General features: G+C 34.3%; 1 protein-coding gene across 3 annotated transcripts in view; it reads left to right on the top strand.

The window, feature by feature from the left end:
* shot (dystonin-like protein short stop) overlaps positions 1 to 13,044 on the top strand; it is a 733,882-nt gene that overhangs the window by 182,781 nt on the left and 538,057 nt on the right. The window contains exon 1 of one of the 3 annotated variants that reach the window (XM_072531657.1): positions 4,319 to 4,520. The exons of the other annotated variants lie outside the window; for them this stretch is intronic. The gene's annotated coding sequence lies outside the window, so the exon portion shown is untranslated. Of the gene's footprint in view, positions 1 to 4,318; positions 4,521 to 13,044 lie in introns of those variants that run through there. 3 annotated transcript variants of the gene reach the window in all.

Here is a 13,044-nt window from a genome sequence, read left to right as displayed (position 1 = left end):
TCAGGTTATATCATTTCTGTTCCAGCAAAGAACGGCCATGGCTAAGAAAGCTAAAGTATTTTTCAAATACTTAGAAAATGACCCTATTGAGGATATTAAGAATAACCTATGTTCAATATGTGGTGCATAAAGGACGTATCATGTTCCTCACTCTACCCTTATTAACAAATTAAAAGGTAGAACCCTGGAAAAATGAAAAATGGGTCATCTGACCGTTTTGACCTTAAGGGAGGAAAACATATTAGTGCGTTGAATCACTGTTTCAGCTCATCAAGGATTTCCTATAAACAAAAACCTGCTTTGTGAAACAGTAAAAGCTATAATCGATAGTGATGGTCGCCTCAATCCTTTTAAAGATGGCTTACCGTTAAATAAATGGTTTAATGCTTTTTCAGGCGCCATCCAGAAATTTCTCAGCGCCACGCAGAATCTATAAATACAGCGAGATCCTATGTTTCTGAAACCGATATTAGGCAGTGGTATGAAGATATACACAGATACATTGCAAGTGAAAACGTAGAAGATATCTTACAAGATGCCACAAGAATATTTAACTCTCATGAGTCAGGTTTTGCTACAAATCCTAAAACAGGTTTGGTCTTAGTACCAAAAGGGGTGAAAAATTTGTATGAAATCAAATCTGATTTAGAAAAAGAATGCATTACAATTTTCTTCACAATTTCTGCAGATGGACAGATTTATCCTCCTATGATTGTTTATCCCTATGAGCGAATTTTTGCAGAAATAATACGAAACACAAATCCGTACTGGTTCATTGGTAAGATATTTTTATTTTATTTCATTACGTCTGAGTCATACCTGATTGATTGTAGGAAGGTCTAAAAAAGGTTTGATGTCAAGCCTTCCATAGTTACGTCTGTAACACACTTCTTTTATTTGTAAAACAAAAAGGCGTGAAGTTCCCTATACTTTATTTATTGGAAAGTCACAAATCTCATTTGACCTATAAACTCAGCAAATTTTGTGCAGAGAACGGGATTGTTGTTTTACGCACTTTTCTACAATGCAACTCATATTCTGCAGCCGGTAGATGTTTCATTAATTGCACCCTTAAAAGCTAGTTGAAGGAATGTTGTTCTTAATTGGAGAAGAGCAAATAATAATAAGCCAGTTAACAAAGCAACTTTTCCCCTTCTGCTAGAAATTGCCACAGAGCGAGTTAGTGGTGATTCTGTTAAAAACGGATTTCGTACGTGTGGATTGTATCTCTATAATGTAGAAGCTATAGACTTTGGCAAATGCATGCAATACCCTTCCAGAGTTTTGGGAGAAAACAAGGAAAATAATACAAGTGGACATAAAAACGCTGAATTTAATATTGCATGTTTTTTTATATTGAATCACTAATTCCATGCGAAAGAAGAAAATAATTTAAACGTGCTGAAATATGTAAATGGACAGGTGACTAATCGGTAAAGGAGTTGTTTGACATATGGAAGAAGTTGAGGAAGAGGTGTAAAGAAACAACAGAAAGTGAAGTTCTAGATACAGAAAAAGAAGAGAATGACATTAAAGAAAGTTAAACAAATAATATAGGAGACCAAGATAAAGGAAGGTTTAGCTTGGTAGCAGCTGAAGTAAATATTGTAGAAGGAGAAGAAGATAACTACGACAAAATAGAAGAGTAAGCTGATCAAGTGGAGGATAATGCCGACAGAGGAGAAGAAAAGTATGACAAAATAAAAGATGAGGCAAATAATGTAAAAAACGCAAGAGAAGAAAGCAAAGGATGATAAAGGCATAGGAGAAGAAATGATACATATAGTAAATAACAATAATGCAAAAAAGATGTTTGTCCAAGGACTATTTCTTTGGAAACTGTTAAGAAACACCATAAATTAAAACACCTCAGCAAAATGACAGCATTATTATCCATAGCAATGTAAAGTTGGCCAAAGACTTCAGAACCATCAACGTCTAAAGCTAATGAAAAATTAGTCGCCTGAAAAGAAGAACCAAGTTGTAAAAAAGGAAAAGCTGCCCTATGCTACTACGTCAAAAAGATGGCTTGAGTGCCATGAAAACAAAGAATCCTTGAAAATAAAAGAATTAAAAGAAAAAGAAGAAAGAGCTATAATAAGCCACGGGCCTAAAGGCGATTTTTAATAAAATTTTCATAAAATTTCCCTAGACCGTCTAGAAGGCAGATCGGCCTGTAAGAGTTAGCAGTCTCGGGGTCTCTGCCCGGTTTAAGTATTAGCGTCAGTCTTACCTGTTTAATATTGTAGCGAGATTAAATAAAACGAGCGGTTCAAATTTATGAAATATATTTATTTATAAGTTTACGGTTCGGTAATAACTTATCAACTCCACTCTACTCATAACATCGTATGCTTGTATACAAAGGGTACTATATACTAGAACATTCTGGAGTAGCCCACCTCTAATTCGCCTATTTGACGGGTTGATCTCTCTCGCGCTCGAGACATCGCCGGAAACTTCTAGTCGCTTTCGAGATGCAACCGTTACATGGGCCACGCCGAATACATGTTCGTAACAATATCTTTGGGAAACATTTGCTTCTGGAGGGGTTCATTAAAGATCCTCCGGACCATCTGAGGTTTTGTCTCTATGATGATCTTTGTCGCCTCTGGAGGCACACTATCAGGACCAGCTGCTTATCCTAATTTAATACTTTTTATCGCTATTGTCATTTTTTCAGTCGAAAAATCGTCAGGTCGAACGTTGACGTTATTTTGAGTGAACTGTTGTGCGAACTATTTCCTTTCGTTTGTTTGCACAAAGGCTGTATGGGGTCTTTGTCCTTAATGTTTGGCCTTTAGCTGCAAATCTAACTAGTCATCTTGATCTGGAAGAAGCTCACGATACTGTACCCTTGAAAAAGCTATTTAATGTTTTAACAAAGGCTAACTTTAGTAAAATGTATGTTCAGACAATTCATAATATATGTAAAAAGTTTCAAAGACGGACACAAAAGTTTCGAAACTGTTCAAGGGGACAAAAGCCTTAAACAGAGGTGTTGCTTATCGTCTACCCTATTAACATATATAGAGGCACTGGAAGGCTGACGATGAAAGTGTGTAGAAATAAAATTTTATGCAGATTATCAAGTTATTATTGCCAACTGTGAAGAGAAAATTGATTATGTGCTACGAAAGCTTAAAGAAGAGTATGAGCTCAAATAAAAGTTTGAAGTTTGAATAAAAGCATGCAAAAACAGTGTATCTAAAAATACAGGAAGAACCAAAAGGATCCAGTTCGACAATTCTTCTTCTTCTTCAGGTACCATCTCCACTACGGAGGTTGGCAATCATCAAAGCTATTTTAATTTTTGAGGCAGTAGCTCTAAAAAGTTGTTTTGAGCTGCATCCAAACCATTCTCTCAGGTTCTAGAGCCATGAAATTTGTCTTCTTCCGATGCTTCTTCTGCCATCTATCTTTCCTTGCTTCTACAATTAAGAAATGTAAAAAAGTGCAAAAAATATCAATATTTAGGAAGCAAATAAGATACAGCAAGAAAGAGATATAGAATATAGAATACTAAACGATCCTAGAATACAGCAAGGACCGAAAAGCACAAGAATTGTTAATGCACTTCTTTGATCAAACCACATAGCGATAAAAACAAAAGCTTATAGGTCTGAATGTTGCCAAATTTCAGTTAGAAACAAAAGAAGAGTGGATACTATGGAAGATTTTATCAAAAAAGCTTGCTTTGGATTCTTTAAAAAAATACACAGAGCATTACATCATAGTTACGTATCCAAAACATATGTCCTTTTATATAACGAAATATAGGAAAAATTGGATACTATACTTTACATTTGTTTTGTTTCCCCACTATAGTTACACCCCTAATAGATGAAGGTCTTTTTATTGTTAGAGCTTCGCTTGTGCATTGTTTTTTTTTTGTTTTACAGTGTAAACACTACACTAACAAAGAATTAAAGTTAAACAGAATTAAAATGTAAGATTTAGTGATACTATGTTTAAATAGATTAATGAAATAATAACGAGAAAAAAAATCATAAAATCAACAACACCGTACAGTACAATACACACATTGTAGTGTTATTATTACAATAATATTATCAAAAACTGTATGGGAAATACAATATAATTATTAACACCATATCAACTACTTTTCCCAGCCTATCATCATTCCATTTTAAAGTAATATCCAAATCCGAACGTTCTTCCACCAAAACTCCGACGAAGAATGAACACGCGTATCTGACACATCTCGGAGATATCTTACCGTACCCGTAAAGTCCCCAATAGTTACATAACGAAAGTCGCACATGCGCGTTCGTCTCGCCAGGTGCCCAGTTTACTTCGACTCGCAACGAGAGCAACATGTTTTACCTTACTACGTGGGCAAATTCGCCGGAATGTGCATATGCTGAATCAAAGTAGGGTGTCATGACTGTCACACAAAAGACTGTAGTGTCAGTGCCGGAATCTAGTGTGTTTTGGTGGAAAGATTTACAGGGGTGAAAGAATTAGTGTTCACGGAGAATTTTGCCGTTAAATTTAAGGTTAGAATAGATGTTTTGCATCTACCTACAGTTAGAATTGATGAGATTCTTGTGATATAACTAACGGTATGCTGATGAGGAGGAAAATATGTAATGTAAGTAGGATTTGTTAGCTAACGAGCGCACAGTATGACAATATACCCGTAAAAATACACCATATTTACGATATAAATCGTATATATCATTAAAACAGGTCATGATATCGTAAACATGACAATTAATTAATATTATCTAGGCAAATTCTTTTATCTAAAGCACAATTGTAATATATAGGTCATATTAAAACACACCAAAGCTATGCAAAAGTGGTTCTGCACAATAACCTAAATAATATAATATATACTATTTTAGTTTAGAGCGGTAATAATTGCCAATTTCATGGTTTTTAATATGCACATAAACTTAAATGATAAGTTAAAATACGTCCAAGTTTTGATAGTACATAGTTCGTAGAATAAAGTAAAATATAAAATTACAATAGGAAACAGCGTGTTATATAAAAAAATATATATAATTTGGTTTTTGGGGCCCAATACAAGTAAGGCGCACAATGTCTTCTTTATGCCTTTTCTTGTCTATGTATGTGTAGTTTTTTTGCGGCTCAATAGCAAACCGGAAAAGGCTAGGCTTTGCAATTTTTTTGGTTTTTGTCAAAGAAGTGACAAAAGGTTATTTATTTTCTATGAATTTTGTTTCTGAAGCTAAAAAAAGTACAAAACCCTTTGAAAATGAAAAAAAAATCAGAAATTACAACAAAAACAAAAAATAAAAAAATATTACAAAAAGGCATACTTTATTCAAATTGTAATAACTCCCGCGCATCTGTGTAATAATTATTGTAATTGCTTTTTACGGAGTGAAAATGTCAAAAAATATATATTTGAAATAATAATATACAACAATTTGAAATAATTCTCAAGTTCTCAACATGTTTAATGACTGCAAAAACCTATTCAAACTTAACCCAACCTAATCGAAACTAATATAAACATAACTGATACACTAAAGACACAATAAAAACAAAATATTTACTTTTTACAAATTTATATTTTTTTATTAGTATAGTCCTCAGAGAGTTGACCCCTCAAAAATCATACGAACAAGCTGAATTTTGCAGAGAATATTAATTTTTGGACCCCAAAAAAGATGCAACATAGTTAACCACTTTTACCCCCGGGGTTCCTCCTAAAACCCCCCTCGCAGGGGGTTAAAAACAGAAAAAATCGATGTACCAAGAATCTGCACACCGTAGAAAAAAATGTTTCAAATAAAAAATGTAACAGATAATTTTAAACAAAAATGTTTATAAGCATTTTTTGTATAGAATGAAATGTTCTCTCGGAAACAACGCTTGAAGCGACTGTCGATTTTGCGTGTCAGTTACTTGCGCGAAATGAATGTTCAATAAAATTTGTATCAGCTCGACAGTAAAAGTTAGATATCTTTTGATCCAAATGTCCTATTGACAAAAATCAAGTTGCATTTTAAAGGCAAAGAGTGCAGCTTTCGTATGCAGTTTTTTTTTATTTCGCCGAGAATAAACTCAGTTTCTATAAAGGTGTTAAATAAATTAACGTGGCGCGATTTTTGCCATTTTTTACGAGTCTCGTGAGATCAATAAAATTGATTACTTTCATTGACCAGTTGTTGTAAAATTTCCATTTTTAGAGATAAATCTTTAAAACCTTTGACATGAAATTTTAATTTTGAGTTGTGGTAACAGATATGAGGCATTTGAAATATGAATAAAAAACGCAGAATATAATGTTTTACATTAAAAACGATCACACGTCACGGGAAATACATATAAGAAGGTGGTTTTGGGTGTAGTTTATTGCAGAGGTTTTGTTCTCTAGAAAAACGTACTAGTGTAATTTAAAAAAAACGGGTGTGGCAGTCCAGTGGGACTGCCGGTGGAAGTTACACTTCTATACATGCATTCGCCGTTACAAATTTATTTGGAAGTCAATCTGCACAATCATTACATATGTAATGCTATAGGTAAGACATAGCAGAAAGAGAAACAGAATTAATAACAACTTACTAACAGTGAAGGATTGAATCAATATTTTGATGAAAATGTATATTTTTATTTTCATATATGTATGAAAGGAGTTGAATGCAAAAATTTTTTTTCACATACTTTGCAGTAAAATTCATTGTTTATTTTGTTATTAATATAATAATACAATACAAATTAAAATGCAATATTCATAAGTATTTAAAAATGACAATAATATACATAACTTTTCTACTTACGCATATATGTTTAATTTACCATGTAATAATATTAATAAAAAAGTCCTCCCCGACTGGGAATCGAGCCCCGGTCTCCCGCGTGACAGGCGGGGATACTGACTACTATACTACCGAGGACATGACACAAACGTATTTCAAAATTGACAGTTCTGGATCATACAGTGATTTATTGAGATTATTATTTTGAAATACAAAAGACTAATATAATTATGAACATTTAATAAAGAATACAAAACATATCACATAAATAATAATATTAGTAAATATTTTATTATGTATATAATATTATATGTATATATATCTTAATATAATAGTATATATAATATTAATTATATATACAAAAGGAACATTTTTATATTCGAGAGAGGAAGAGAGAGAAAATATATCTTCTGTCTATCTCTTACTCATTATCTTACATATGTAATGATTTCACAGATTCACTCCCATACAAATTTCCAACGTGGAGCGCGCGTATAGAAGTATAACTTCAATAAGTCTTAATTTTTTTCTACGGTGTACAGATTTCTGGTAAATCGATGTTTTTGTGGAATGCGGATGGGGGGTTTAGTGGAAAGCCCGGGGGTAAAAGTGCTAAAATTTTTTGCATCTTTTTGGAGGCTCAAAATTAATATACTTGGCAAAATTTAGCTTGTTCGTATGATTTTTAGTGGTTCAGTGGCAGCGTCTGACGACTGGAGTAATGTATTTATATTTTTACAAAATTTTGCAAGAAACAATAATATTTTTTGAAAATATGACATGAAACATGAAAAGTGACTTTACCGACAGCACAATCAAAATCGAGGATTTATTTGAAAATTGATGTCAAACCAGGAAATTTTTAAATAATAATTATAAAAAAAAATATGCATTGAAATCTAAAATTCATATTTTTTAGAGCATTTTAAAGTGAGTAGAAAGTCATGCATATAAAATATTTCATATTTAAGGTCACCTGACACCTAGACAAGTACCTCGGTATTTATTAGCATGTGCTTCGTGCTTCGGAGGGCACGTAAAGCCGTCGGTCCCCTTGGGCTAGTATGCATGGATACTAGTTATATGAAACAAGGTTAAAGATGCAATTGGCGCCAGAACAATCCGAAAGGCAAAAATGCCGTACGATAAATCTTATTATTCTTTTCTATAGGAAAATATTTACTTAATCAGGTCATAAACAAAACCTAGGGAGGTTATAATTATTCTAGGCGACATATGTTAAAATTGGAAAAAGAAAATATGACAAACATGTAAGCGTGTACGAACTTGTAAGTGTTAGCTAGAGTAGTAACTTGTTAGCAAGAGTACGATTGCGTAATTACAAACACCTTCGTCGAATCTGTCGAAAAGCAGACCATAATGGACATTTTATATACGAGTTTATTTTTTGCTGGAATCACTTCAGGATGTACCTTGTATCAATAATCACGATATGCGTCAGTCGCGCAATAGTAGGAACTTATGGTTGCTAGTTCTAGGTGTCAGACAGGGATGCATAATCTCGCCAACTCTTTTTAATATCTACAGCGAACACATTATGCGAAAGGTACTAGACGTATGGAAGGGTGGAATATCAGTAGGAGGTCAAAAAAATCAGTAAATTGAGATATGCTGATGACACTTTAATCATCATCATCATTATCACTGGCTCGACAACCCTTTTTGGGTCTTGGCCTGTTCCAGGATTATTCTCCATTCTGATCTGTTTCGTGCTTTTTTTTCTCCAGTTTTTTATTTTTAAGGTTGTTATATCATTTTCTATTTGTTCTAAGTATCTCAGTTTCGGTCTTCCTCTTGTTCTTTTTCCTACTGGCATCTGTTTGAATATTTTGTTTGGTATTTCGCCTTCTTCCATTCTTTCTACATGTCCTATCCAACGCAGCCGTCCTATTTTAATGAATGTGATAATATCCTTATCCTGGTATATTTTGTAAGTTCAGAGTTGTATCGTTTTCGCCATATTCCGTTTTCTTTTGTGCCCTTATATATGTGTCGCAAGATTTTTCTTTCGAAGGTGGCTAACAACGTTTCCTCTCTTTTAGTGAGTGTCCAGGTTTCTGAGCCATGATGACACTTTAATAATCGCAGCAAATCAAGAAGAAATGGAAGACATAATGAGATGTCTGGAGGAGAAAAGCAAAACATATGGACTAAAGCTAAATAGGAGTAAGACAAAGATCATGATAGTAGACAGAGCTCGGAATAATCTTCAACACATTAAAGGAATTGGGGGCTTTGAAGTAGTAAATAGTTTCATATACCTGGGGTCCCTAATAACAAATGACTGAGGGTGTGACAGAGAGATACGTAGAAGGTTGACTATTGCTAGAACAGCTATGATAAAACTGGTAACAATTTGGAAAAATTCTAGCATAACAATACACACAAAACCAAGGCTGGTAAGGGCACTCATTTTTCCCATAGCCACATATGCATCCGAAGCGTGGACCTTAAAGAAAGCGGATAAAAATAAACTAGACGCTTTTGAAATGTGTGTATACCGCCGATATTAGAACAACTTAAGGTAAAGCATAGGTTGCTTAAACAAATACAACAGAGATATTTGCAGTATTTTGGACACATTGCTAGAAGAACAAGTACGATGAAAAAACTGATAGACGAGGGTATAGTTGAAAGTCCAGGTCAGGGAAGGATGGAGGGAAATCGTGAAAAAATTGTAAGGGCCTGATGGTGTCACTACATCCCAAGAGGGATTAGGACTGAGGAGGAGGATGGTTCCCAGTTAGTGATCCAATTACATCGGCATAATGCCGTATATTTTAACACGTTTAAGTATGTTTTCTTCAATGTAAACCCAACCGCTGTTTGGTTCTTCGGTTATTTTTACTCAAGTACTCCAAAACATCATTGAAGATGAACTGATTAGTCCGGAAACGTCCTGAAATTTATTATAATCCATTTGGATTTTTTAATTAAATATATCACTTATAACAGAAGTTTTTTACTTCGGTGTTTGAGTTTATTATTATAACAATTCTGGGAAAAAGTATATCCAAAGGTATTTGTTATTAGGTTATGTCATTTTAAAATTGACATACTTGGCCTTGATCTTATAGGCAGCAGCATATAAATGGCTGAAAAATCTAAAAGTTGTGTTTTTACCCGAGGAATATGAAATTGTAACTGTTTTGTGTGTTTTTGTGTTATATATTTGTATAAACTGTATCATAAGTGTGATTGTGTAATAAATTGTAGATTTGTGTTTTGTGTGTTACATACGTATTGTAGGCCATGTTTTTCGATCTCCTGTTACCCCGCTATTGTTGATACGTTCTTGTTGTTGACTTCTTCTTTTAGTATTGGCAACCAAAGCCTGCTAAATTCTGATGATGGGTTTGCTAAAATGGTCTGTGTTCGTTGTCCCAGGCATGTTTGCATATCTAGGATTTCACGAAGTCTCTGTCCTTGATGTATGTTTCGTGCTCGTAGAAATGATTCATTTACAGAGTAAAATGGACCGTGATGATCGCCAATTTCCTTAAAGGATGAGGCACACATGGAAAAAGAAGAAATTGTTGCATTCACAGGGTATCTTATAGATGTAGTTTTTTGATCTTTCTTGTATGTTGTTGGGTTTGGAATCTTGGAGAACTTATAAACACTACGGCGGCCGTCAAAGACAGATCAACACATCTGATCGTCATGAAATAGTTAATAGAGAGACTAAAAAGGAAAATATCCTCATAACGAAATATATTGTAATCTGTAGTATTTATGGCACACGGTCCTAAAAATTATACCGTTTATAAAACGTTTTTTCGGTTTCTAAGCATCTTCAGATTACTACTAATTCCATGTTAAAATTACTAACAATTTTACTAAGGTTCTTAGACCTTATGAGGATAAGTTATGGTATTTTAAAGATACTTGTCAACGAATTTTAAATTTTTTATTGAATATAAACGCCATAAATTGTGCTTAGTTAACAGACTGTGTATGTTATAAATATAACGATTTTTTATGTATACAACAGGTGGGATGTCTTTTAATTAAGAATGAATAAAAATTAAATGAATTTTAATAAACTAAAACTAGTTAAATAAATATTAATATTGATTTAAAGTTGTCGAACTTGTTTCGAAACTCAAAAAGACGATTTATAAGAAAATAAAAAACCTTTAAATTTAAAAAATATAAAGTAAAGCTATTTTTTATTTAATTATGAATGAGTTGAATGTGGATAAGAAAGAGTGCTGTTAAAGATTGAATTATATGAAATTTTGAAATTATTTCGCGTTGGGGGCAGCTGAGACTGGATCCTACCTATAAACTTGTATAATCGTGCAAATGTGATCGGGAAACCACAGAAAACCGATCCCCTCCTATCCGTGTGCAAAGCTCGAACTGACCTATTTATCTGATTGTACGTAAAAAAGAGGAGTCGCTAGCAGTTTTTGTCGGTAGGAATGGGGTGTGTTTTGGGTTCTGAAGCTTTGGCCTCTGATACTGATAGGTTGTAGTGTATAACTCCTGCACAGAGAGGTGAGCCTCTCAAGTACGGTTGGGATGTTCGATAGATAATGTATTAGGGCGGAGGGGTAGTCGGATCGTTTGTAATTTACTTTACGCAGAATACTCCTTTCAAATGATAGCAGCTGGTGTGACAGGTCGCGATTGTGCAAGGCCTTTTAGCCTTTTTTTCAAACATGGGCCTGATGTATGTATTGTATTTGTATATGAGTGTTTTCGTATGCGTCCGTCCGAATTTTCCACAAATAGCGTTTGGCAAACCGGGTTCTCCTAATCCTGTTAAGGGTATCGATCAGATCTTCTCTCCAGTTTAGAGTTTGGTAGTTTAGTAGTCTGGTAAATACCATCCATAGATAATCAATCTGATCTCTGAGTTGGAGTCGGTCCCACCATAGCCTCAGGTCAATTCTTTCTTCGACAATATGTGTAACGTGACCCCCAAGGTTGGTATGTGTAAAGAGTATAAGTTGGGTTTTATTAGGATTCGGCGTTACACTCCATCTTCCACACCATCTGTCGACATGGTTTAGGTGATTTTGAGCATATCTTATGAGGACATCTGCATCTCAAGATGCTGTTACGAGAGCAGTGCCATCTGCGTGAAGTAATATTCATATGTTTGTGTTGCGTGAGTTGGGGAAGACACTGTTGTAAATTGTGTACAGTATGGGAGCCAAGACGCAACCTTGTGGAGGCATTCCTCCTATCGGAGTGAAGGGGGTTGCAAATTTACTATTGACCTTTATCATAATTTTGGGCTCAAAGATAAACGAGTGTATTAATTTGACAAAGGTGATGGGCAAGCTGATGTTCAGTAGTTTCTTTACCAGTCTGGCATGCCAGATTTGGTCGAAAGCTTCCTGAACATCGAGAAAAATGCTGATAGTTTTTTGTCATTTTGATTTTGGATATTGAATGGTTTTGGCGGAGTGACCTTCTCCAAAGCCGAATTGAAATGTGCAAATGATCTTATTTTTTCTGGTAAAGCCTACGAGTCTTTCCTTAAGCGATTCTCTCGAAAACGTTAGCCATAACGTTTAGAAGAGATATCGGTGTGAATGGAGCTAATGTTGATCCGGGTTTTGCCCTTTTTTGGTAGCAAAATTGTATTTTCTACTTTCCAGGGGGATGGAAAGTAGCAGAGTTTGAGTGACACATTGTCTATATTCGACAAGTAGAGTTAAACGCTCGGTGGAAATTGTTTCACACATTTCCTGGGAATTTTGTCAGGATCTATTGTGAATTGGAGTTGCCTATTTGGCAGTAATTCTCCAATGTTTGTTGATCCACAGGAGCCATGAGAGGTTATTCATGGGGTACCTGTGGGTCGAAAGAGGCTTCGAGCTGTTGTGTATATCTCTTGGTGCGTACAGGAAAATTTGATCAAATCTGGGATCTGGGGAAGTTTTAGTATAAAATTAGGTAACAGGTAACATTAGGAAATTTTGAAATATGTCTCAATTAAATGGGTCCTATGCGGGCAGAGCCTTTTGGGCATTGTAAATAAAAATAAACAAAGTTTTATTGTTTAAAAAGAAAATTAGCTCATATTTAAATTAAAATGATGTCAGGCTTATAAATGGAGAATTCAAGCTCCGTTAGAACGCTTTGTGAAGCAGTTTATCTTAAATTGACATAAATATATTCAAAAAACATTTGCAATGTTTTTGTGCATTTTTGGACATTCTGTATATTTCTGTGCACTATGTATAATATTAAATTTCTGTTAAAATGAATAACTTCCAAGTAAACGAGTAACGAAGAAGTCGAGTTT

Source organism: Diabrotica undecimpunctata, chromosome 5, assembly GCF_040954645.1.
Source record: "Diabrotica undecimpunctata isolate CICGRU chromosome 5, icDiaUnde3, whole genome shotgun sequence".
Classification (NCBI taxonomy): Eukaryota; Metazoa; Arthropoda; class Insecta; order Coleoptera; family Chrysomelidae; genus Diabrotica; species Diabrotica undecimpunctata.
Note: the sequence above shows the minus strand (reverse complement) of the source record. Positions and strands in the feature narration are given on the sequence as shown.